Below are 26,050 nucleotides of genomic sequence, written 5' to 3'. Positions count from 1 at the left end.
AACTATTTGAAAAGCCTTAATATAGGCAAGTTATTGGCAGTACTCATCAGAAAAAAAAGGAACAAATTAATGAAATTAGACATTTTAAAGTCATTAGAGAAGCCTATATTTTATACCAATATATCTGAATTTTTATATTTTTCTAGAATACTGTTCATTTTGTATAAATAACAACTTGAGAAAAGCCAAAAATACTTATCACCATGAAACAAACTATTAATCAAAAAACTCACAAAAAAAGACACCAGGCAAAGAGAGTTTCACAGATGACTTATAAGCTTCCAGAAACAGATCATATCTATGAAATACAACTTGTTTCAAAGGAGAAGAATTATTCCGCAACACATCTTAAGAAGTTAGCATAAAAAGAAAAAGTACATGGCAATAGCAAAAGGATGCAAATATCCAGGGACTCCAAAGACAGTTTAAAATACAAAATCTATGAATACAATTCATCACACGAATAGATGCTGCAAAAACATTAAAAAAATCAACGAAAACTCTAAAATGCTAAGTAAAACAGAACATAAACTAATAAATATCTCCTCCCTCCAAAAAAAAAAAAAAACACGAAAATATCATCCTTAATGGTAAAATATTAGAAGCACTCCATTAAAGCACGTGGACAGTGATGCCTTATCAATGCTTTCATGCAACTCTGTGCTAGAGGCATTAGTCAATGAAGTAGAAGAAAAAGAAAACAAACAAAAAAGAAAGAGGAGGCAAAAAGGAATGGAAAAGAAGAAATAAAACATCTTTACTCACACACACCTATTTAGAAAATACAAGAATTATAAACTGTAATAAGCTATTACTCCCACATTTCATTGAATCTAAAAATACTGCCAATTTTAAGATGCATCCTTGTTTTACCTACATCTAAGAAAAATATCCTGCCAGTTACACCGATGCTATACTTTATTATCTAGAAATTTCATTTTAGATTTATCAAGACAATTCTTTTAGACTTATTTAGACATATTTTCATCATATCCTGTGGACATATAGAAGAAAAAATAGAAGCAAAAGAAATTGGGAGTCCGGTGACCCCACGGCTGCCCACGAAGCTGCCGCCCTGGCCCTGCCACCACCGCCACCTCAGGACCGGGTGTATGATTAGGCCACAATCTTCGATGAGTAGACATATTCCTCAGTTCTGTGGTGTTCTTGATCATACATTTATGGAGTTTCTGAAGGGCAGTGGAGATTACTGCCAGGCACAGCACAACTTCTGTGCAGACAAATGAACTGTAGAAATTCGTGACTACTCTACCAAGAAGCCCCCATAAGAGTGGTTAACCTGGACACAGAAGGTTGAACTGAAATCCACAGAGCATTTTTTACAAGAGTTCTGACTTGCATGGGGTAAAGCTCAGTGCACTTCCTTTCTATTGCCTCAGTATCACTGAATTGAAGAATTGCTGCTTCTTGTTAGGAGGTTCATTTCATTTCCCATTACTCTCAACTTCATACTCAAAAGCACTGAGAATTTCAAGTGGAGTATATTGAAGTAGACTCAGTTTCTTTGCATCATTCCTGTATTCAGGTTTTTAAATTCCTTCATAAACCTATTGAGTGTTTTTTTTAACTAAATTAACATGGCTCAAACGAACCACCCAGCTCCTGTGGAAGTCACTTATAAGAACATGAGATTTCTTAATCCAACCAATGCGACCTTAAACAAAGTTATAGAGGAACTTAAGAAGTATGGAGTTACCACAACAGCAAGAATATGTGAAGCAACTTATGACACTACTCTTGTGGAGAAAGAAGACATCCATGTTCTCGATTGGCCTTCTGATGATGGCGCACCACCATCTAACCAGACTGTTGATGATTGGTTAAGTCTCGTGACAATTAACTTCCACGAAGACCCTGGTTGTTGTATTGCCGTTCATTGTGTTGCAGGCCTTGGGAGAGGTCCAGTGCTTGTCGCCCTAGCATTAATTGAAGGTGGAATGAAATATGAAGATGCAGTACAGTTGATAAGACAAAAGCAGCGTGGAGCTTTCAACAGCAAGCAACTTTTGTATTTGGAGAAGTATCATCCTAAAATGCGGCTGCGCTTCAAAAACTCCAATGGTCATAGGAACAACTGTTGCTTTCAATATAACTGGGGTGCCTGATGCCATTGCTTGGAAGTGGAACCTAGACAGGACGGAATTTGTTGTACATGTTAGCCAGCACGATAGCTTCATGAAGTCTGATGAAGCTTCCACAGGAGTGTCGAAAAGCAGTTTTACCAGGCCACAAGCCTGGCAGAATTGCAACTTCTGTGTCTGGGTTATGATCAACCTCCTTGGACACACAGCAAAGGATTCTTGCTGTTCAGCATTTAAAATGTGCTTATTATCGTTTGTACCAATTGACCTTTTCTGAAATCATGCAGTATTGAGTCATGTCTTTAAATCTGTTTCCATGCCAGAATCTTATCAATATATAAGAAATTTAGAAAGACTAGGTGCCGAAATACCCAGCACAATACTTAGATATTTTTAGTATCACATAGAACTAAAATCCCAGGAACTAAGAAAACTCTGGACCTTATGTGGTTTATTCCTTCCATCATTTCAAACATAGAAAGTAGGGCCTATAATGTTATTTGCTCACAATATGTTTAGGTCTTCCACATTCATACCAGTATACATCAGATTTGCTCATTTTGGTTTTTTTTTAATTAACCAAGTCTTACAGTGATTATTTAATGTCTTTCTATAAATCTCATTTTGTGCTGTTATAGAAAACCTCCATTTTGAAAATCTACATTGTAAAAGAAGCACATGTCTTTAATGTCTCCAGACAAAAAAGCCTTACAGTTAATTTCAATGTTTGCACTTTGGGGTACAATCTACAGGGAGGGCCTGAAAAAAGAATGGGAGGGGGCTATTAAATATTTTTAGTAAAATGTTGCCTTTGTCTTGTGCAGAACATGTAGAATATGTGCTTTAACTTAGTATTTTTTAAAAGGTGGAAATACTTTGTTATTGTAGCTAAAACAATTCTTAATCATAAAATTTCTGAAATTCTTGTAATTTTTTTTCAAACTTATCTGAAGTTGTTTACCATTTTATTTTTGTTTGAAGTGTGAATCCCAACCTCTCTTGGGAAAAAAAAAGGGTTTCTGCTAATGAATTGAGCAGACATTAATATTTCATATGCCTTTTGAGCTGTGTAACTTAATATTTGGATAATTGACAATTTGTTTTATTATGTAATTGATAAAATGGTGATGTGTATTAACATTAGCTCAACCATATATTTATACTGTCTGTGAACATGTGGTTATAGTTCTGTGGGGGAAATAATTTGTCAGTGTTCACCAGGTTGTAAAAATCTAGTGTGAGAGCTTAAACATTAAATAAATGATGAAATGCAAAAAAAAAAAAAGAAAGAAATTGGTAGAGTACTCCTAAAACTTCACATTCAGGGTTCTACTGTGGAATGCTTTTCTACTCAAAGCTATTCAATCTTTCCTAACAATATTGTTCTCTACCAACAAGAGTGCTGCTGATGCAGCATTTCTTAAAATGCTCCATAATTATCTATGTGATTTTCTTTCCAGTAAGACACCCACCTCACAATTCCTTCTGCCTTCAGTTGTATTGTTGAGTGTGAAATTAAAACACAACAATGCACATACTCATTTAAGTGATGACAAAATGAAGAGTCTTGACCAAGTATGTGCATGTAAAAACAATAACTACATCGTGACTGCTACCTGGACAACACTGATTATAGGACACCATCAAACGAAGATCTGTATGAACCTCTGTCATATTAAAATGGGGGCGGGATGTACTTCAGAATCTATGAAATATGGTAATACGGAAGTTCAGCAAGCTTACATGATCAATACAGAAACAGTATCTAAAAGAAAATCCTATTCACAATTACAAAAATTATACAAATTTTTTTCTAGCAAAAAATCTAACAAAAGTTGTGCAAGAGCTTTATGAAAAGCAGTAGAATATGCCCAGATTCAGACCCCAGCTCCACTACTTAGCATACATCTATAAGTATCTACATATTATTCTATAAATATGATGTAAATACAATAAAAATCCAACAGTTTTTCATAGAAACCAACAAACTGACCCAAAAATAAACAAAGGAAGGAAAATAGCTTTAAAACTCCAAAGAAACAGAACACTTACTAAGATTTAACTATAAAGCTATCATTGTTAAATCAGAGTGGTATAGGTATATAGTCAAACAGACCCATGAAATCAGAAGAAAGTAGAAACAGATGTATATATGTGAGAATACGATAAACTTCACAAGTTGCATTACAAATTAGTGAGGAGAAAGGCTGAACTACTTGGCAAATTCATATTAAAAAGATAAAATCAGGGGGCTTTCCTGGTGGCACAGTGGTTGAGAATCTCTCTGCTAATGCAGGGGACACGGGTTCGAGCCCTGGTCTCTGAGGATCCCACATGCCGCAGAGCAACTAAGCCCATGAGCCACAACTACTAAGCCTGCGCGTCTGGAGCCTGTACTCTGCAACAAGAGAGGCCATGACAGTGAGACGCCTGCGCACTGCGATGAAGAGTGGCCCCCGCTTGCCACAACTAGAGAAAGCCCTTGCAGAGAAACGAAGACCCAACACAGCAAAAAAAAAAATTAATAAATTAATAAACTCCTACCCCCAACATCTTCATCTTTTTTTTTTTTTTTTACGGTACGCGGGTCTCTCACTGCTGTGGCCTCTCCCGTTGCAGAGCACAGGCTCCGGACGCGCAGGCTCAGCAGCCATGGCTCATGGGCTCAGCCGCTCCGCGGCATGTGGGATCTTCCCAGACTGGGGCACGAACCCGTACCCCCTGCATCGGCAGGCGGACTCTCAACCACTGAGCCACCAGGGAGGGTCCCAACATCTTCTTTAAAAAATAAATAAATAAATAAAGATAAAATCAGATCCGTATATCACACAATAGAGAAAGAAATTCCAGATGAATTAATGACCTAAATATGAAAAAGCACAGTATCATTATGACCTTGGGGCAGGAGAAGAATTTCTTGCAGATACAAGAAAACATAAACCATAAATGAAAAAGAACTGAGGAAACTGACTACTTTCACATTAAAAAGTCCTACACAAAAAAATATTCCATAAACAAAGCTAAAGAATAAGCCACAGACTAGGAAATGGTATTTTCAGTGTATAAAACTACAGGCCATTAGAATTCAGAATATAAAAATAACCATAAACCAATGAGAAAAAGGCAACAGTCCAATAAAAAATGGACCAAGGATAGGCACAAGCAAGTCACAGAAAACTCAAATGGCTAATAATACGTGGGAAAAAAGGCTCAACAACACGAGTAATCTAAGAAATGCAAAAGGAAAACAGCAATGAGATACCATTTATACCTAAAAGATTGGAAAAAACTGCAAAGTCTAATCTTTTGGCAGTGGTCTGGAGAAACAGAGGCTCATACACAGCTGATGGGCGTGTCGAATGGAACACAATTTGACATTTGGCAATTCCCAGTAAAGTTGACAAATGCACAGACTCTTGAATGTAGCGACTCTACTTCTATAATCCCAGGAGAGAAGAACCCCATATAAGGATGCTCACAACAACACCGTCTGAAATTGCAGAAAACTGCTAACAACCTAATGGCCCCTCTATAAGAATAGATAAATAAACCACAGTATATTTATACATTAAAATACAAGTAAAATGAATGAACCAGATCAGTAGTTTTCAAACTTCTTGGACTCAGGACCTCTTTACACTCAAAAATTGAGGACCTCAAAGAGTTTTTGTTTATGTGGGTTCTACCTAGAGATGTTTATATTAGAAATTAAATCTGAGACACCTTAAAAGTAGTCATAAAAAATAAACCCACTGTATATAAACATGAACATTTTAAAATAACTATTTTTCAAAACAAAAAATTGTGAAAGGAGTAGCACTGTTTTACATTTCTGCAAATCTCTTCAAGGACAGGCTTAATAGAGGACAGCTGGATTCCCGTAACTGCGTCTGTGTTCAATCTATCATGACATCACATTTCGTGGAGGCTCTGTACAGTACTTGTGCAGTGTACAAAAGAATGAGGCTGGAAGAATATCAGGGATCCCTGGGAATTCCTGGAGCACACTCCTGAGAACCGCTAAACTAGATCTACATACAACATAAATAAATCTCAAAAACACATTGCTAAGTGAAAAAATACATATATAAAATGATAAACACAGTATGATACCATTTACGTAAAGTTAAAACACATAAAGCAGTACTTGACATTGTTTGTGGTACATACATATTAGGACAGTGGTTATTTCTGGCAAAGAAAAGACAGGAATGGGATAGGGAGGCACTCTTCAATCTGTGAGGTTTTCTTTCTTTAAATACACAAAAAGTTATGAAGCAAATATGTAATAAAATATTAATATCTGTTAAATCTGGGCGATACCTGCTTTTCAGTAATTCTGAAATATTTCATAATTTTAAATATTTTTTCAATCCTAATGGCTGTATTCTTCAAGGCCACGTAGCTTCCTTAAAATGTTACCTCCCTTTGAGTAAAATATAGTTACAAGATTCCTGGATTTTATAAAAAGTTCTTTGGAAAACTAATTTGACAGGACTAAGTATACACTGGCCATATTAACCCCAAGCTTAAGCACTGGGGGCAGGGTCTACTCAGCTTATGTGGCATATGCCTTACTACGCACACCCCTTGCTCAAAGGATACAGTGACTAGACAGATGCTTGAATAGTTGAAAACGATTCAACTACACAAAATTCTCTGCACCCCAAAATTGAGAGAATTGCTTTTAGATTACTGTCATTACCATGTACCAGGTAATGCTCTGGGACAAGGATGAATGAGAACCTGTCTCTACATCCAGAGTTTAGAAAAGATAACAAAAATACAAATACACAGCTAAAATATAAAAGGTTAAATGCTATATTAAAACATACCTACATTGTTATATGAGACAGAAGAATGAGCCTGGAAAAATGATGGTGCCATAAACAGAAAGAAAGCTAGAAGCAGGAGCTGTTTTAGGGGCTCTGCGTTTAAAAAAAAAGTTTTTTTCCCAATAAATAGTACTGGGCATCTACTATGTTCCAGATAAATTTGGTTTCAGCCATGTTGAGACAGTAAGACACCTGAAAGGAGGTGGTCAGTAGGCAATGCTAGAGAAACTAGAGAGGATGGGCATGGTAAAGGGCACCAAAACCATGCAAGAAGATTCAAGAGAACAGGATAGACAACTGACCTTGAGGAAAATCCCATAACAGAAGGCAGAGAAAGTATAGAGTTTCTGAAACAAAGAACACTTTTATATAACACACCTGCTGACATGCTGTAGAAGTCTCCCAATTTGGGAAACAGCGGATCTAGGAAAAGTGGAATGAAAAGAAATGAAAACGCTGGTGAAAGGAGAGATAAGACAGCTGAGGTTTTTGTAAGATGAGCAAACCTAGGAATGTTTATAAGGAGAGGAAAAGGCATCGGCAGAGTTAGAGGGCAATGATGCAAGTGGCAGAATCACACTGACAGAGCTCCATCCTTTGGGACCAGTGGATCCCACAGGCAGAGCATCTGGGCCTGAAGGAGGCCAATTCTTCCCACAAGAACAGGAGGACAGCCTACGGAGAGACAAAGGAAGAATATGAAGGGGAAGGAAGGAAATTCAATTGCTTAGATCAGATGGCTGTCTATCTTTCTGACTTAAGTAAAAGATTAGGTAACCTCTGCTGAGGCTGAGGGGTTTCAAGGACAGGTTGAGGAGTTTAAGAGTAAAAAAGAAAAAGTTTGGAACTGCCAGTGTGCATAAACACAAATAGTACAAACAAGGTCATAAGTGGCGATACAAGTCCAGGCAGGTTGAGAGAGGAAGCATTTACAAAAAGCAATATGGAAAAAAGTTTTTCTTCAATGCATTGTGAGCATGTTTTTAAAAAAGGAAACTTGCATCTATCTGAAAGATACACAAGTTAACTGTCTTGTTATCCAAGACAGTTGCTGTTCCACCAGTTTTCCAGACCACCCTTTCAGGCAAAAAGCACTTTAACTGTTTCCGACAGAAATCCTTCCAAACCATACACTCCTGTTTTCTTAACTATACGACTGAAGTCCAACTCTTAATCTTAATCATCCACTCTTGCTGTACTGGAACATGTACTGCCTGCCGCTGCACTGCGTGTGCAGCAATACGATTCTCCTTTAGAATTCTATGTCTTTCCCAGCTGTCAAGATATAAAGCAACTGGTTCTTTCAAGTTTACGTTTACCTTTACCATCTCAAGGACCACAGAGTGCTTTAGCAACTTGCTTCTAGTCAGCCTCCTAGAACGCACTGTCTCTCAAACTTTTCTAAACCATAGCCCTTTAAGATAAACATGAGAATATTCAGTTCATTCCCTTCCCCTCACGGAGCAATCACTGCTCTGACCTGTTGCAGTTTAGGAAAAATAGAAAAACTGAAACAACTTTCTGGTGAATACTTATGCTACCTATAAACTTACGTATCATAAAATTCTAGGAAACACATTCCCAAAATGTGCATCGAGAATAGTTCAAATATTAATCAAAACATGAGAAGGCTTAGCTTAGTAAACAGCCTTAGTTATTACCCTCTTAATCAAAAAGGTGGTTCCTCTTACCACATAGAAAAACAGGGATTCCAAAAAGACCACCTGAAGGCTGCTGCCTTTTTTTTTTTTTTTAATTTTTTTGCGGTACACGGGCCTCTCACCGCCGTGGCCCCTCCCGTTGCGGAGCACAGGCTCCGGACGCGCAGGCTCAGCGGCCATGGCTCACGGGCCCAGCCGCTCCGCGGCACGCGGGATCCTCCCGGACCGGGGCACGAACCCGTGTCCCCTGCATCGGCAGGCGGACTCTCAACCACTGCGCCACCAGGGAAGCCCCGGCTGCTGCCTTTTTAATCATCGCTGTTCTACTTTTCAAAACTGACTTGTTTAAAAATTACCATGGAGATACTTACAGGCTCATTCCTCATTTTCATGAAGTAACCCACAGCACTCGTCCTGTAATTTTCAACCACGGTAAAAGAAAAGCTAGAAACCCCTCCCCATTTGTTGACTACAGAGATTATAATAACTCTTGAGCAAAAAGTTACTTGGAGTGAGAAATTAGGACAGAAAAAAGGAGCAGCTGCCCACTAGATATGGATTGTTGAAAAAGTAGCAAAATTGTCTGAACTTCTGAACATTCTTGATAATCATTCCTGCAGTGAAACACTGGTTGTTACTCTCTCAACTTTGAAACTTCCTAGGCCAATGGAAGGGCTAAGTGACTATAAAGCCGGGCTCAGGTGTGTCATCACTCTACTACTTGAGGGCTCCCTGGCCTCCCCCATTGAGTATAAGCCCCTCCACCTGGAAAGCAAGCTCCATCCACCTTATTTAGCCACCACTCCCCTACCTACACCGTCTACTCCAGCCAAAGTACACATACTTGCTGTTTTCTGAAGAAGCTTCACCCTTGAAATGCCCTTTCCCCACCTCCACCTCAGTCTAACAAAGTCCTACCCATCCTTCAGCAACCTTCTCGAAATGTCACCTAACCTCGTTTTCCTCTGAAATCCCAATAATTGGCTGTACCTTCCCGGCAGCACTTCAGTGCATTTCACCTCATCTCATCTGCCTCTGAACAACGAACTTCTTGGAGCCACCGCCTGCATTACAAGAACCTTTTGATCTTTCGTAGCACCTAGCACCGAGTTCAGAGTAGTGTAGTATGCAATCAAAACTACCTTAAGGAGTGGAATTCCACCTTAGAATTTTTCAAATCAAATAGAGAAACTAAATACCATAGCAGGTACAGGAACAATAAATACTGCATCACATTACGTTGTCCTTCAGTAAGAAAATAAAACCTTCTGCCCTTTTCTTACTCCTGAAAGAAAGTAAATACTACCAACAGATCGCTAATAGCTTAAATGCACCTTTTCTAGAAAGTTGTTTCCAAATTAATGAAATTCAAACGACTCCGTAAAATTTTTACTTCTCCGTTTCCGTGCTGTGCAATTTGCACTTTTCCTCTTACTACGTGAAAGAGTGAGAACTTCTTTCCTATCCATTTAAAAATTTTTATTCCTTTCTTTCTTTACTCGAAAAGGCAGTGGCTGTTGGAAAACAACCGCATCTAAAGCACTCTAATTCACGTGTGACTTTGCTGGGGTAAAAATAAAATGTCTTGGGGTCCCACTTGCCGTGGTGAGTCCACATGCCTGGGCGGACCCTCAAGTGACCTGTAACAAGCGCGGGGGAAAGGCGCGGGGCCGGGGACGCTGAGTAACGAGATGGCCCCGGCGCCCGGGAGCCGACGAAGGCCGCCTGCGGCAGCTCGGCTAAAATGCAGCGGAAGCAGCAGCTAGTCACGGGTGCTGCGGTAGGCAGGGCAGGAAGGTGGCGCTGCCGCCGAGCGCCTACAGCCCGAGCGCACTTCATGGCGGCGAGGGCAATGGCCGCTGTGGGGAGCGAGCACGCCCCCTCCGCGCGCACACGCTGCCGTGCCGGGCCTCCGGGACCCGTCACCGGAGCCGCCGCCACCGCCGCCGCCGCCGCCGCCCGCTCTCCGACCCCCCCTTACGGGCTGTAGCGGAATTTTCTCTTCAGACGCCGCCTTCAAGATGGCGGCTCCCCCTCCCAGCAACCCCCTCAATCGTCCCCTGCAGCAGGCGCCGAGCCGCCGCCATCTTGTCCCCCGTCCCTCCCCCCCTCACCAATATTTACATAGCGAAAATCGGCCCGGCCGGCCTGCGGCCTTCACCTCACGCCTGCAGCCTTCGCCTCCTTGCCAGGCCTCGCCCCCGCGCACTGCCCCGGGCCGGCCGCGGCACCGACCCGGGGCCCCTCGGCCGCGTCCCGGGCCACCGGCCGACCCTCCCCCAACCCCCGCCCGTTTGCGGAGCGCGGCTTCGCCGCCGCTCAGGGCAGCCGGGCTCCTCCCCGGGCCTAACTGCGGCCTCCTTGGGGCCTGCTCGGCGCCGCGCGCCACACCGCCTGGCCTAGCGCGGAAGGGCGCCACGCGGGCCGCCGACCAGGCCGGGACCAGGCCCCTGCGCGCGCGCTAGGCCCCGCGGCCGCGGCGGCGCCCGGAACTCACCGGACGGGCGTGCGGGCGGTCGGCGACGGTGGCGGGTGCTGCAGGCCGGCCTTTCTCTGGAGCACTGGGCCGGGCTCCGGCTGGTGGGGCGGGCGGAGGGAGGGAGGAGGGGCCGAGCTCGGAGCTGACAAAAAGCGGCCCAGCTCCCCGGCACGGGCCCGCCGTCAGCACGTCACGTCACCGCCCGGGAGAGAGACCCAGGAAAATGCGGAAGGGTATATAGGCCCCCTCCTTCGTCCGGTGTGTCTCCCTGGTGCCCCGGTCGGCGTGCTCACGCCCTCCAACCGGAAAGCCCGTGGCCTCGCTGCGGCGGGGTCTCCGGCGGCCGGAGTCTCCGTGACAGCGCCCCCCTTCTTTCCACCTCCTCCGCGCTCCCGCCCGCCGCCGCCGCCGCCGCCGCCGCCTCCGCTACACACGCGCCGCTGCCGCCGCCTCGGCCATAAACCCCGCGCGGGGCCGTGGTCCGCCGACCCCGCAGAGAGGCAGGCGGCCCGCACCCGGCCCGGCCGCCCCCCACCATCTCCCGTGGGCCGCGGCCGCCCCCCGGGCCCTCCCCGGAGACCTACCGCCTCTCCGCGCCAGTCCTGGCCGAGGCGCCTGCTCGAGTTGTTTGCAGGCCCTCAGACCCCCGCCCGCAGTAAATGTGTTTTCTTCATCCCCGTGGCTGGAGAAGAAGATAAATTTAGCAACCCCCGCCGTCCCCTGCCTTCGCTTAAAAAAAAAAAAAATCTTTGAAATAAAATGAAAATAGGCTTGCAAGTCTAAATGGGTGCGTGGGCAAAAGGAGGGGGAGAAGGGTTATCCTAGAGCACCTACCAAACCGTTTAATTTTTTTTCTAAATAAGCGTTCAATCAGAGAACCTAATTGATTTTATTAGTTTACGGCGGAAAAAATAAGGGTTACGTTTTGAAACTGGTTTCGCACATTGCAATGAACACGAATTTTTAGTGTATATTTTCTCTATAACCGTGTTTCAAAGTAGGAGAGTCTATGAAATATGTCTTGTGTGATTGTTTCATAAATAATGAACTTTACACATTCTTTAATAAATACAGAGGGAGGAGCAGAATTGGGATTTGGGTGTTTTTTACAAACTACTTAAGCCTTTCAAAGTTTAAAAAGACTTAGGAGAGAAAGAAAAATATGTATTTGAGTAAATAAAACATTTATCAACCCCAAAAATGTGTATTTTGCATTTTCGTTACTGAAATTTTTATGCTCTTTCCATACTGAACTTGGAACCCAAATTATGTTTAAAACTTACTAGTTAAACGTTAAATGATGTAGCCTTTACATTAATCCGAATCTGATATGCTTTATTTCTTCGTTTAATTCACTAAATGTTAGATAAAGATATTTCTTTTTTTTGAATTCTTTGGCCGCACTGCGCGGCATGTGGGATCTTAGTTCCCCCATCAGGGATCAAACCCACACCCACTGCATTGGAAGCTCGGAGTCTTAACCACTGGACCACCAGGGAAGTCCGATAAGTATACTTCTAAAGAGTAAATAAAACAAAAGTTATAAGGCAAATAGCATATTGGTGTGAAATCTCTTCAAATACAGAGGCCTTGTATTTTAGTTTCCTGTCATAACTTTTTTAAAACTCCCAGAATGCGAGTTGTCCTTTCCCTCAGACCTCTTACAATTATAAAATTGCTTTCAAAAAGGAAAAGCAAAGGTACAGTAAGAAATTATCTCTGAGGGACTTCCCTGGAGGTCCAGTGGTTAAGAATCCGCCTGCCAATGCAGGGGACACGGGTTTGAACACTGGTCCGGGAAGATCATACATGCCTCGAGGCAACTAAGCCCGTGCGCCACCACTACTGAGCCTGTGCTCTAGGGCCCGCGAGGCACAACTACTGAAGCCCGCGCGCCTAGAGCCCGTGCTCCGCAACAAGAGAAGCCACCGCAATGAGAAGCCCGTGCACCGCAATGAAGAGTAGCCCCCGCTCGCCGCAACTAGAAGAAGCCCGCGCACAACAACGAAGACCCAATGCAGCCATAAATAAATAAATAAATAAAATTTTAAATGTAATAAAAAAGAAGTAATCTCTGAGAAAGTACTTGATGGTAAATTTCCTCTCAAGGCTTTAACCTTGATTTTTTTCAAGCAATTAAATGATAAATAACATGTCTTCATCATTTATAGAAAATTCCACTGGGCTGTGATATAGACTATTCACAGAAAGGTAAATAAAACTAATATTTTTTTCAAGTAAAAAAAAAGAGAAATAGCTTGTATACCTACACTAATGTGATTTCAAAATATTGATAACCAGCGTTTAAGTACTTTCCAAGGGCTTCCTTTTAATGCTATGGCATGTCAAGGACGGGGTCTCATCAACCATGTAACTGTAAGCAACATGAACACAACCTAATGTCAGCATTCTTGTTAGGTCTTCCATAATTACCATCAAATACTTCCGCATTCTTGTTAGTTCTTCCATAATTACCATCAAATACTTCTAAGTCCACTAGCACTTAAGAAAAAAGTGTCAAGGAACATAAACAAAAAAGATGTTTGCTCAGTTTACAAAACCAGAAGTAGTTTAGGTATCGATACTTTTAAAGAGCCTTTTGCCATTACTTTTCATCCATAAAGAGACTTAACTTTGATGGGAAAAAAGGAAAGGATGGCCTAGTTCTATTAATTACATTAAATAAACCATTACTGGAGTCCAACAAAGATTATTCTATAGATGACTGTACAGATGAGGTCAGCTATACTTTTTTTTTTGCGTTTTATAAAAGGGAAAATAATTTGTACTTCAAATCCATTTATGGAAGGCTGTAAAAAACAGTGTATGATAAAAATCATTTTACTGGAATTACATTTAATATAAAATTCTTGTGTGATAAAAGTGAAGGTTCAAAGGAAGTGTGAACAGCAGAGATCAGGAATTGTTCGATGTAATAAAAACAATATAGGTTGTGAAAATATTCACAGTAGGACCTTGAAGACACCTAAAATCACTGAAAGCATTTGGTAATCAAGCACTAAGTGATTAAGCCCCTGACACCTTGCACTTAAAGGACCTACTGCAGCCTCTCTTGCATTGATACTTTTCTTGTTTTAGTATTAGGGACCTAGAGAATTCTGAGCAGAGGGAGTAAAAAGATGTGGTGCTTGCCCTTGGGGAACTCAGGATAAGGAGGCTGTGTATGGCTGAATACAAACATTCTTAAGTGCTTTCATTTTCTCACCTAAATAAACACACAATAAAGTGAACTTTTATTTAGGGAGATTGAGAGCAGAACATTTCAAAGGCATATGCTGTGAATACAAAATAGATGGTTTCAAAGCAGCCAAAGGGATTTTGGTTGTGTGCTAAAATTTATTTGTTCCTTCAGAGCTGTTAATGTATATTAGATAGTTAAAAGCAACTACTCAAGGTTTTGACAGTGTTTTAATAACTTAACTAAAAATCCCTGACATGTTTATAGGTCCTTGAGCCAGGAATAATACAAGGCCTTTCAATCATTTTTCCAGAAAAAGATTATTCAGAAAAGAAGCTGTTAAAAAAAGAATAAAAGAAGCTGTTGCTTTTCATTCCTCATCACCGACTGATGGAAATCCAAATAAGAAACAATAAATTATTAGCTTATGAGAAATATAGACCTTTTTGAATAAAGTTGTGGTAATTCATTACATTATATCCCAAAGGTTAAAAAAATATTTACTTTCCCCTAGAGAGACCATAGTTTTATTGAACTAAGCATGCCCTATAAAAATTTACCATTTATCTGGTACTTGATACTTATCTTAACATGAGCAAGTTGCATCATGTTGGAATTCAGCTGACTATAATTAATGCCAAGTAAGAATTTTTACTCTGAGTCTTTAAACCACACACACTCCCCAAGGGAAATAATTTTAAAATAAACAATGACTGACAATTAGGTGGTTTCTGAACAGTACTTTTCACACGAATCATCAGTTGAATAAGACATTGTTTAATTCCTGAAAATCACCAATAGCTAAATTCTACTTCATGGATTATAAATCACAGGACACAGCAAACAAATTAGCTCCACTAAAGAGGTGAAAATCAATATATGAGGTCTAGAATAACCAGTAATAATGAGCACCCCAGGCACCCAGATTGGGACCTCTATATACAATTTTCCACTAAAGGAATCAGGGTTCCTGTGATTCCTGGGCTGGAGCAGAAAAGTACAAGATGAACCAGGAATATCTCCTCATAACAGAAAGAAAAGAAAAAGTGTCAAAAGGTCTCAGGAGCCAGTTTAAAGAGGCTCCAGTTGGCTAAAGATGAAAAAATTTGAATGTTAAAAGAATAATTGCTATGGATCAAAACACATTAAGTACGCTCCTGAGTTTATAATGAGGCTTTTAAAAATGATCAACTAGGGGGCTTCCCTGGTGGCGCAGTGGTTGAGAGTCGGCCTGCCGATGCAGGGGACACGGGTTCGTTCCCTGGTCCGGGAAGATCCCACATGCCGCGGAGCGGCTGGGCCCGTGAGCCACGGCCCCTGAGCCTGCGCTCCGCAACGGGAGAGGCCACAACAGTGAGAAGCCCGCGTACCGCAAAAAAAAAAACAACAAAACAAACAAACGAAGAAAAAAAACAAATAAAAATGATCAACTAGGGACTTCCCTGCTGGCGCAGTGGATAAGACTCTGCGCTCCCACTGCGGGGGGCCCAGGTTTGATTCCTCGTTGGGGAACTAGATCCCGCATGCAGGCTGCAACTAAAGATCCTTCCTGCGGCTACAAAGATCCCGCGTGCCACAACTAAGACCTGGAGCAGCCTAAATAAATAAATATTTTAAAACTATAATAAAAATTTAAAAATAAGTAAATAAAAATGATCAACTAGTGGTGATGGTTGCACGGCTTTGTGAGTATATAAGAAACTAGTGAATCATATACTTTAAAAGGGTGAATTTTATAGCATGTGCCTTATATCTTTTTTTTTGTCCCCCCTCCCACCTCCCTACCTCCCCGCATTATATCTTGATATCTAAAAAATGATCACCTTTGGAGAATACTAGAGAACCAACCATTATTTTGAAAACTAGTAAAGGGAAAGATCAAGTAGTACTTATCCTGTATGAACTATACCTCAGGTTAAACAAATAGTTGATGAAAGGAATATTCTTTTAATAGAAGTATTCCTACTAATACATGAAGAAGGCTTGATAGAATTAGAATGTCACCATTTTGCAACCACTAATAAATCAACGGATCTAAGCAACAATCATCAATAGCTGCTAATGAGAGTGACAGCCAGACATAAGCCTCATAATTGAAGTACACAATGTACTGGCCAAAAAAATCAAACCTGAACCTGATCAACCCCCTAGCTCTTTGCCAATTTACAGGAAATGTAAGGATAGAGAAACTTATCAATGAAACAACAGGGAATGTAGTCGACAAAATCTAGATGGTGGGAAACACTATGGGCTCTTCTTTCTTCAACAAATAAATTATAAGGAAAAAAACATTGGAGGGAAAACCAACAGATGAGAAAAGACATAAAAAATATATCAATCAATTGAAGTATATGAACTTTATTTTAAACTTGAGTCAAACAAATAAGTATAAAAAAATGAGACAATCAGAAAAATGTGAACACTGACTGGATTGCTATCAACACTAACTGGATAAATGCTGATATAAACAAATTATTGTTAATCTGGTTTAAGTGTGAAGATGGTGTGATTATATCTTTGAGCCCTTATCTTTTAGAGATACATTATCAAAATATTTACAGATAAAATGATACACTACGATAGATGGCCTTCAAGCTAATCTGGGAGGCTGGGGGCGGGAAAGAGGTTGAGGGTTAAGTGGGTGGGGGATATAAATGAAAGAAGATCGCCCTTGAGCAGACAGTTGTTGACGCTGTAGGATGGGCACATGGGGGCTTGATGCATTATTCTCTTTGTGTATATATTTGAAATTTTCCATAGTAAGTTTAAAAAACAAACACAAATAAACATACAAAGCAAAAATTATCTTCAAATTTCAAAGACTCTTTGGAGTAAGGCAAGCATTACAGATATCAGTTGCTTCCTTTCTCACTTTTCTGTGGACCATATAACACCACTTATTTTCAAAACAGTTAGCATAATTAAGCAATAAAATAAATAAAATTAGAACAACATTATGAAAACAGCAATGGTTTTCAATTTTGGAAGGGAACAACACCTTGCTAAACAACACCTGGTAAGTGCCTCTTTGCCCACATTTATAAGACTTTCTCTTGGAGTATAAAGAAGTAAAATTGCTGGATATGGTACATTTTCAATATTACTTTCCAAAATGACTGTACTAATATACATTCCCTCCAGCAGAAGAGAATTCCCAGTTCCCCATTCCTGCGCCAACTGTTGATGTGCTCATGCTTTTAAATTTTTGCCAAGAACGTAACTATCTTACAGAATGACCTTTCAGCTAGCAACATTTGTTAAAGCAGCTCTTGAAAAACCTTCCACATTTTGAACACAGACTCCTTTTTAATGACATAATTACTTTTCACCCCAAAATACATTAAATAAATATGCTAAAAGAAACGATCATTCAACCTTAAGTTTAAAGCAAAAATATTCTCACCAACTACGGACATAAGAATTCCTCTTCAGAGAATCTCATATGGAACAAATTTGAATTGTGCTCTGTGTTTACATGAACCACAAATGTTTTTTGATTGTTTTTGCATACAGACATCAAGCAAATAGAAACAAACAGCCCAAACTGAGAACAAAACAGGAAGAAGCATCTGGTAGAAATGTGGAAAGTTTCGTAATTCTCCAAAAGGTGAGGCGAGCCAAGGACACAGCAGGAATCTGACCTAGTAAAGTTAAAGTTTCAGTGAAGTGTGGACCGTGCATATAAGACTCCTAGTCCCTGGCACTGGAGCCCCCACTTCATGATAATAACATTGCATTAAGGGAAAATTCACATGAAGATGAAGTAAGCAATAGAGAGAACATGACGTGATCTGGTCTGGTGATAAAGTCTGGGAAGGTTCTTGCTGTAAAGAATGACTTTGTGAGTAGACCAAAGAAACAAAAACAAAAGGATCGTGAACAAAAGGGTTAAAGTGGCCTGTGCTCTGGAGCAGAGCTTCTCAAAGGTTAATGGGCACCAAATCGCCTGGAGATGTTGTGAGAAACGCTCCTTGTGATGCAGTGGGTCCTGAATGGGGCCTGAGTTTCTGCATTTCCTCTGAGTGCCCAGGCTAGGCCTGTGCAGCAGTGGTCTGTGGGATCCTGCAGAGCTGCCGCTCCTCCCCCGACTCTGCCTGAAGTCTGTCACTGAGAAGTCGTGTATGGCAGGTACCTGCCAGCACTGTTGCTAGAAAGACAGAGAGGCCCTGGCCCGGCAAATGGCCAAAGCCCATCTCCCCGGGGACCCCTCCGGATAAAGGGGCTGCCTCATGGCAGCCAGGGGCTTCGTCCTCCCAGGCCTTCTGTGGCCCAGGAGGGTTGGGGGTAGAACAAGGAAGGAGGCAAACGCTCTTGGGATTAACACTGTCACCCACGTGCACGCCCCCAGGAACTCATCAGGCAGAGGTGGAGGAGAGAACGACGAGAGAGACGATCGATCGATACGGAGAACAGAGAGGGAGCGCCAGCACCCAGGTACTCGCTGTTCCCAGCCAAGACACGCAATGAAAGATCTTCGAGAAAATGGTCTTCCTAAGCTTGAGGAAGACCTGTATCTGCAGACCACAAGAACTTGCCACACTTCAGGGAAAATGAACTACCTACACACAGACACATTTGGCAACAACTTTTAACAAGGGGAAAACACCCTGTGATCGTTACGGTAGGAGAAAACAAGTCATCATTAATTGAGGGCTTACCTTGAGTTCCACACGCCACTTGGTGCTTTCCGTGAACGCTCTCATTTAACCCTCGAGCATTCCAGTAAAGTGGCGGTGCTGGCCTTTAAGTGGACTGGATTCAGAAACTCGGACGATCTTGTCAGGATCCCTGTGCTCTCCAGCTGCCTCAGCTCTCTCACTCCACGTGGGAGCAGGCAGGCTTCCCCCAGAGCGGCACACGCGGCTCCGGGCTCACGTTGTACCAGCTCAGTTACCCCGGAAGAAAGGCAGGGTCCCTCTTCTGATTTCACCACAGAAGGACACCGGTTGTCTTTATGTTCTGTGCTTGCCCTTGGATCCACCGCGGTGGCCAAGAGGAGGGAGGAAGATACTTGGCCAGGGGCTGAGGACACTGTGATTAGAAGTCCCAGAACTAACAGATTAGAGTGAGAAAAAAATAGACAAAAGAGAGGAAGGATGGTTTGGCTAACAAATGCAAAGGGTCCACGACAGGGAGGTCTAGGAGCTGCCCCACTTTACAGATGACGACAGTAAGGATTAGAGAGGTCGAGTAACTTGCCCAAGGTCGCACATCCAGGGTGAGTTGAAGAGCCAGGACACAAACCGAGGCAGTCTGACCAGGGCTCTTAACCACTCTGCTATAAGACAACAAGACCAGTTTGGTTTCAGGCTTCTCTGCAACCTCAGCTTTCAGAAGAAAATGGAGCAACAGCTAGACTTTGTGGAGAAAAAGATTGTAACCAAAGATTTGCGTGCTCTGCCAAATTGTCTTTCACAATAATACGGAACAGATATTAAACACACCCTGTGTGGCAGGCACAGGTCTAAGTTCTAAGGGGACCTGTGCACTAGTATACCCGAGCTGGGGGGAGGGGAGGATGGTGGCCCACTTCTCCCAGAGTGACACATCTGCTCTATAAGAGGGTAAGTGGGCAGGGATAGTAGCCCATGCTCTTCTCATCTTGCTTCTCCTGCTATGGAACCTTTGCCCTGTGAGCCAGCTGGAGTGATCACGGCCCAGTACTACACAGCCTCCCGCACGTGTAGTAGAACTTCTGTCCTACAGCGGAGGCTGGGCAGGGGGAGAGAGCTCCACCCCTCTGCCCTGCACCTGCCTGGATATACCTTCTGCAACACACAGCTGGCTGTGATGAGAGATGGTAATGGCCTGCCCTTCCTGGAGTGAAACCATAGCTCTACACGGGGAGCTGTGAGGAAACGGGGCCGCACCTTTCTGACTGTATTTTCCAAGAATAGAGCTTCCATCACACTGAGCTGGGGATGGAAAGCAGTTCTTGGCTCAAATGCCACAGACTCCCATTGTTCCTACTAAGGTTTGTAGTAGATTTTCTTGAATACATGTTTCTCTATTCACTGTATGTCCGTAGAACAAATTCCAGAGACTTTAAATGATTGGGTTTTTAGAATAATTTTCACTAGTTAAATGGTTATTTCACTGGGGAGAGTAGCTCCCAACCTCCTTGCCCCACCACTTTGAAAGTCTGCTACCTTAATCAGGTTTTTTTTTTTAGGCAAAAAATAAGTTTGTTTGGTAGTATTATAACCTCATGATTCAAACATATTCAAAGTGTTTCGACCCACTGCAATTTCTTTTTTGGGGGGGCTGCGTTGTGCGGCTTGCAGGATCTTAGTTCCCTGACCAGGGATTGAACCTGAGCCCAGCAGTGAAAGCGTGCAGTCCTAATCACTGGACTGCCAGGGAATTCCCCAATGCAGTTATTTTTATTGATGTTAAAATTATCGCAACTCTGGCTAGTGGGAACTTCTTTAAGTTGCCTCCAGAGTCCTTCTGAAATGACCCTAACAGTAACGGATAACTTTCTTGCTACTAAAATACCATGGGGCTTCCCTGGTGGCGCAGTGGTTAAGAATCCACCTGCCAATGCAGGGGACACGGGTTCGAGCCCTGGTCTGGGAAGATCCCACAAGCCGCGGAGCATCTAAGCCCCTGCGTCACAACTACTGAGCTTATGCTCTAGACCCCACGAGCCACAACTACTGAAGCCCGCACACCTGGAGCCCGTGCTCTGCAACAAGAGAAGCCACCACAATGAGTAGCCCGTGCACCACAACGAAGAGTAGCCCCCACTCACCGCAACTAGAGAAAGCCCCATGCACAGCAACGAAGACCCAACACAGCCAAAAATAAATAAAAATAAAATAAAATACTATGTACATGACCTCCACAGACCCACAAAATGCTTTTGAAAAACTTAAAAGTCATAGTTACCAGGGAACTCCCTGGTGGTCCAGTGGTTAGAACTCCATGCTCTCACTGCCAAGGGTTGGGGTTCACTCCCTGGTCGGGGAACTAAGATCCCACAGCTGCGCAGTGCGGCTAAAAAAAAAGTCATGGTTACCAGCATCAAAAGGAATATGTAGGCCTTCCAAAGAAACAAAGATAAAATCAAACACTCAAAAGAGAAAAAGAAATTTAAAAATCATAAAGCAAATAAAAAATAAGGAAACATTAAAATAGCATAGAAAAATATGACATGAATAATAAAACAAATGTATTAGTGATCATGATAAATAAAAATGGAATCTACTCCCTTATTAAAAATTAAGATTCACAAATTGGATTAAAATTCAATTTTATATTATTTAAATGAAGCACAAAATGAAACAAAAAGATTAATGTAAAGGAAGGGGAAACATATAAAACAAATACAAATTAAGAGAAATCAGATATGAAAATACTTACATTAGTAGAGTTTGACATTAAAAAAGACATTGAAATTTATACGTAGACGGATAGAAAAGCGCTTAACAATATGATTAATACCCTGCAAATAAAAGTCCAGGACCAGACAGCTTCATTGAAGAATTCTACCAAACATACAAAGAATGACTTATGCCTACCCTTCTTAAACTAGTCCAAAAAATTGAAGAGGAGGGAACACTCCCAAATTCATTCTATGAAGATACTATTACCCTGATACCAAAACCAGACAAAGACACTACAAAAAAAGAAAATTACAGGCCAATATCTTTGATGAATACAGATGCAAAAATCCTCACAAATATTAGTAAAATGAATCCAACAATACATAAAAAGGATCACACACCATGATCAAGTTGGATTCATTCCAGGATCGCAAGGATGGTTCAACATATGCAACTCAGTCAATGTGATACAGCACATTAACAAAAAGAAAGATGAAAACCACATAATCAGCTCAATAGATGCAGAAAAAGCATTTGACAAAATTCAGCATCCATTCATGATAAAAACTCTCACCAAAATGGGTATAGAGGGAACATAGCTCAACATAAAAAAAGCCATTTATGACAAACCCACAGCCAACATAATAATCAATGGTGAAAAGCTGAAAGCCTTCCTGCTAAGTTCAGGAGCAAGACAAGGATGCCCACTCTTACCGCTTCTATTCAACATAGTATTGGAAGTCCTAGCCACAACAATAGGACAAGAAAAAGAAACTAAAGCTATCCAAATTGGAAGGGAAGAGGTAAAACTATCATTATTTGCAGATTTCACGATACTCTATATACAGAGAGAGCCCTAAAGTCTCCACACAAAATCTATTAGAACTAATAAATGAATTCAGAAAGATAGCAGGATACAAAATTAATACACAGAAATCTGCTGCATTTCTTTACACTAATAATGAAATGTCAAAGAGAACGTAAAAAACAATCCCAGTTAAAATCACATCAAAAAAATAAAATACCTAGGAATAAACTTAACCAAGGAGGTGAAAGACCTATACACTGAAAACTATAAAACACTGATAAAGGAAATTGAAGGTGATTCAAAGAAATGGAGAGATATCCCATGCTCTTGGATTGGAAGAATTAATACTGTTAAAATGGCCATACTACCCCAAGCAATCTACAGATTTAATGCAATCCCTATCAAAATACCCATGACATTTTTCACAGAACTAGAACAAACAATCCTAAAATTTATATGGAACCACAAAAGGCCCAGAATTGCCAAAGCAATCCTGAGGAAAAAGAACAAAGCTGGAGGCATAACCCTCCCAGACTTCAGACTATATTACAAAGCTACAGTAATCAAACAGTGTGGTTTTGGAACAAAAACAGACGTGTAAACCAATGGAATAGAATAGAGAGCCCAGAAATAAACCTACACACCTACAGTCAATTAATCTATGACAAAGAAGGCAAGATTATACGATGGAGAAAAGACAGTCTCTTCAATAAATGGTGTTGGGAAAGCTGGACAGCTACATGTAAATAATGAAATTAGAGCACTCCCTCATACCATATACAAATATAAACTCAAGTTGGTTTAAAGACCTACATATAAGGGCTTCCCTAGTGGCGCAGTGGTTAAGAATCCGCCTGCCAATGCAGGGGACACAGGTTCAAGCCCTGGCCCAGGAAAATCCCACATGCCGCGGAGCAACTACGCCCGTGCACCACAACTACTGAGCCTGCGCTCTAGAGCCCGCGAACCACAACTACTGAGCCCGCAAGCCCCAACTACTGAGCCCGTGTGCCACAACTACTGAAGCCCGCACGCCTAGAGCCTGTGCTTCACAACAAGAGAAGCCACTGCAATGAGAAGCCCGCACACCACAATGAAGAGTAGCCCCCACTCGCTGCAAGTAGAGAAAGCCCGCGTGCAGCAACAAAGACCCAACACAGCCAAAAATAAATAAATAAAATTAATTTATTAAAAAAAAAAGACCTACCTATAAGACATGACTCCATAAAACTCCTAGAAGAGAAAATAGGTGAAACTTTCTCTGACATAAATCACAGCAGTATTTTTTTAAATCTGTCTCCCAAGGCAAAAGAAATAAAAGCAAAAACAAACAAATGGGACCTAATCAAACTTAAAAGCTTTAGCACAGCAAAGGAAACCATCAACAAAATGAAAAGGCAACCTGTGGAATGGGAGAAAATATTTGCAAACGATGCATCTGACAAGGGGTAACTATCTAAAATATACAAACAGCTCATACATCTCAATATCAAAAAAGAAAACAACCCAATCAAAAAATGGGCAGAAGACCTAAATAGACGTTTCTCCAAAAAAGACATAGAGATGGCCAATGGGCACATGAAAAGATGCTCAACATCGCTAATCATTAGAGAAATGCAAATCAAAACTACAATGAGGTACCGCCTCACACTGGTCAGAATGGCCATCATCAAAAAGTCTACAAATAATAAATGCTGGAGAGGGTGTAGAGAAAAAGGAACCCTCCTACACTGTTGGTGGGAATGTAAACTGGTGCAGTCACTACAGAAAACAGTATGGAGTTTCCTTAAAAAACTAAAAATAGAGCTACCATACGATCCAGCAATCTCACTCCTGAGTATATATCCGGAAAAAATGAAAACTCTAAGTCAAAAAGATACATGCACCCCAATGTTCACAGCAGCACAATTTATAATATACAAGACATGGAAACAACACAAGTGCCCACCAACAGACAACTGGCTTAAGAAGATGTGGTACTTATAGACAATGGAATATAACTCAGCCTTAAAAAGAATGAAATATTGCCACTTGCAGCAACATGGATGTACCTAGAGAATATTGTATTCAGTGAAGTAAGTCAGACAGAAAAAGACAAATACTATATGATATCACTTATATGTGAAATCTAAAAATAATACAAATGAATCTATATACGAAACAGAAACAGACTCACAGACATAGAAAACAAACTTATGGTTACCAAAGGGGAGAGGGAGGGAGAGAGGGACAAAATAGGAGTATGAGATTAACAGATACAAATGACTATACATAAAATAGCTAGGCAACAAGGATTTACTGTATAGCACAGGGAATCATATTCCATACCTTGCAATAACTTAAAACGGAATACAATCAGAAAAAAAATAACTGAATCACTTTGTTATACACCTAAAACTAACACAATATTATAAATCAACTATACTTCAGTAAAAAATAATATCATTAATAAGTCTTGCTATTTAATAGCTCCCTGGAAAGAAACATGTATACTAGACAATATACCATTTTCCCCCCCTCAGTGCCCATGCAACCTTTACAAAAATTGAATACATGGATACAACTGCACCAACAGTGGCACTTAAACAGGGTTCAATTACTAAAGAAGACTCACAGGACCCAAAGTGACAAAACTTACAAATGTACAGTTTATTACAGGGAAAGGACACACTATAGCAAGAGTATGAAAGTCAGAATATACATCACAGCATATGATTCATAGCAGGGGTCTAGAAAGGCCAAGTGTAGGCTCCTATTGTTTTTTTTCCTCTTTTCCCACAAGATATTCTGTACTCATCTTGTATCTTCCTGCCCCAGTGCTAGAATTAGCCATTTCTTCAAGGAGCCCTGATTCCATTTATGGGAGAAAGGTATTTAGAAACAAAGATTTGGATGTTAGGTGTGCTTACTGCTGCTGGGGTGCCACTGTTTCTAGGCCATTTCAACAGTCAGAGCCAGGAACTATATCTAAGTATACCACCCTACATATACAGACATACCTACATTTCTGTATCTATTTACCAACTAGAGTACAGTATTTACGTACAGTTCTTTTTGTTGGTAGCCTTACATTACCTAGTCAAAACACAGGCTTTCTTTTCTTTCTTTTTTTTTTAATATACTGGGGTATAATAGCCAAAGAGCATTATACTAGTTTCAGGTATATAACATAATGACTCGATATATGTATATATTACAAAATGATTCCCACAATAAGTCTAGTTAACATCCATCACCATACAAAGTTACAGATTTTTTTCTTGTTATGAGAACTTTTAAGATCTACTCTCTTAGCAACTTTCAAATATGCAATATAGTAGTATTAACTATTATTAACTGAAGCACAAAATGAAACAAAAAGATTCATGTAAATGAAGTGGAAATATATAAAACAAATGCAAATTGAGAGAAATCAAAGATGAAAATACATCACTAGAATTTGAAATTTTAAAAAATGTCACCATGCTGTACATTATATCTCCGTGACTTGTTTATTTGTAACTGAAAGTTTATACCTTTTGACCCCCTTCACCCATTTCACCCACTCCTCACCCCTCGCCTCTGGGAGCCACCAGTCTGTTCTCTGTACCTATGAGCTTGAAAACACTGTTTTTCAGTTTCTTAGCAACTTTTCCCCC

General features: G+C 41.1%; 1 pseudogene; it reads left to right on the top strand.

Annotated features, from left to right (window-relative positions):
- Window positions 1–1,598: 1,598 nt before the first annotated feature.
- Window positions 1,599–2,126, top strand: LOC136142006 (protein tyrosine phosphatase type IVA 1 pseudogene; annotated as a pseudogene).
- The last annotated feature ends 23,924 nt before the right edge of the window (window positions 2,127–26,050 follow it).

This window comes from Phocoena phocoena, chromosome X (genome assembly GCF_963924675.1).
Source record: "Phocoena phocoena chromosome X, mPhoPho1.1, whole genome shotgun sequence".
NCBI classification, from domain to species: Eukaryota; Metazoa; Chordata; class Mammalia; order Artiodactyla; family Phocoenidae; genus Phocoena; species Phocoena phocoena.
The sequence above is the reverse complement of the archived record's forward strand: the minus strand, read 5'-3'. Positions and strand labels throughout refer to the sequence as shown.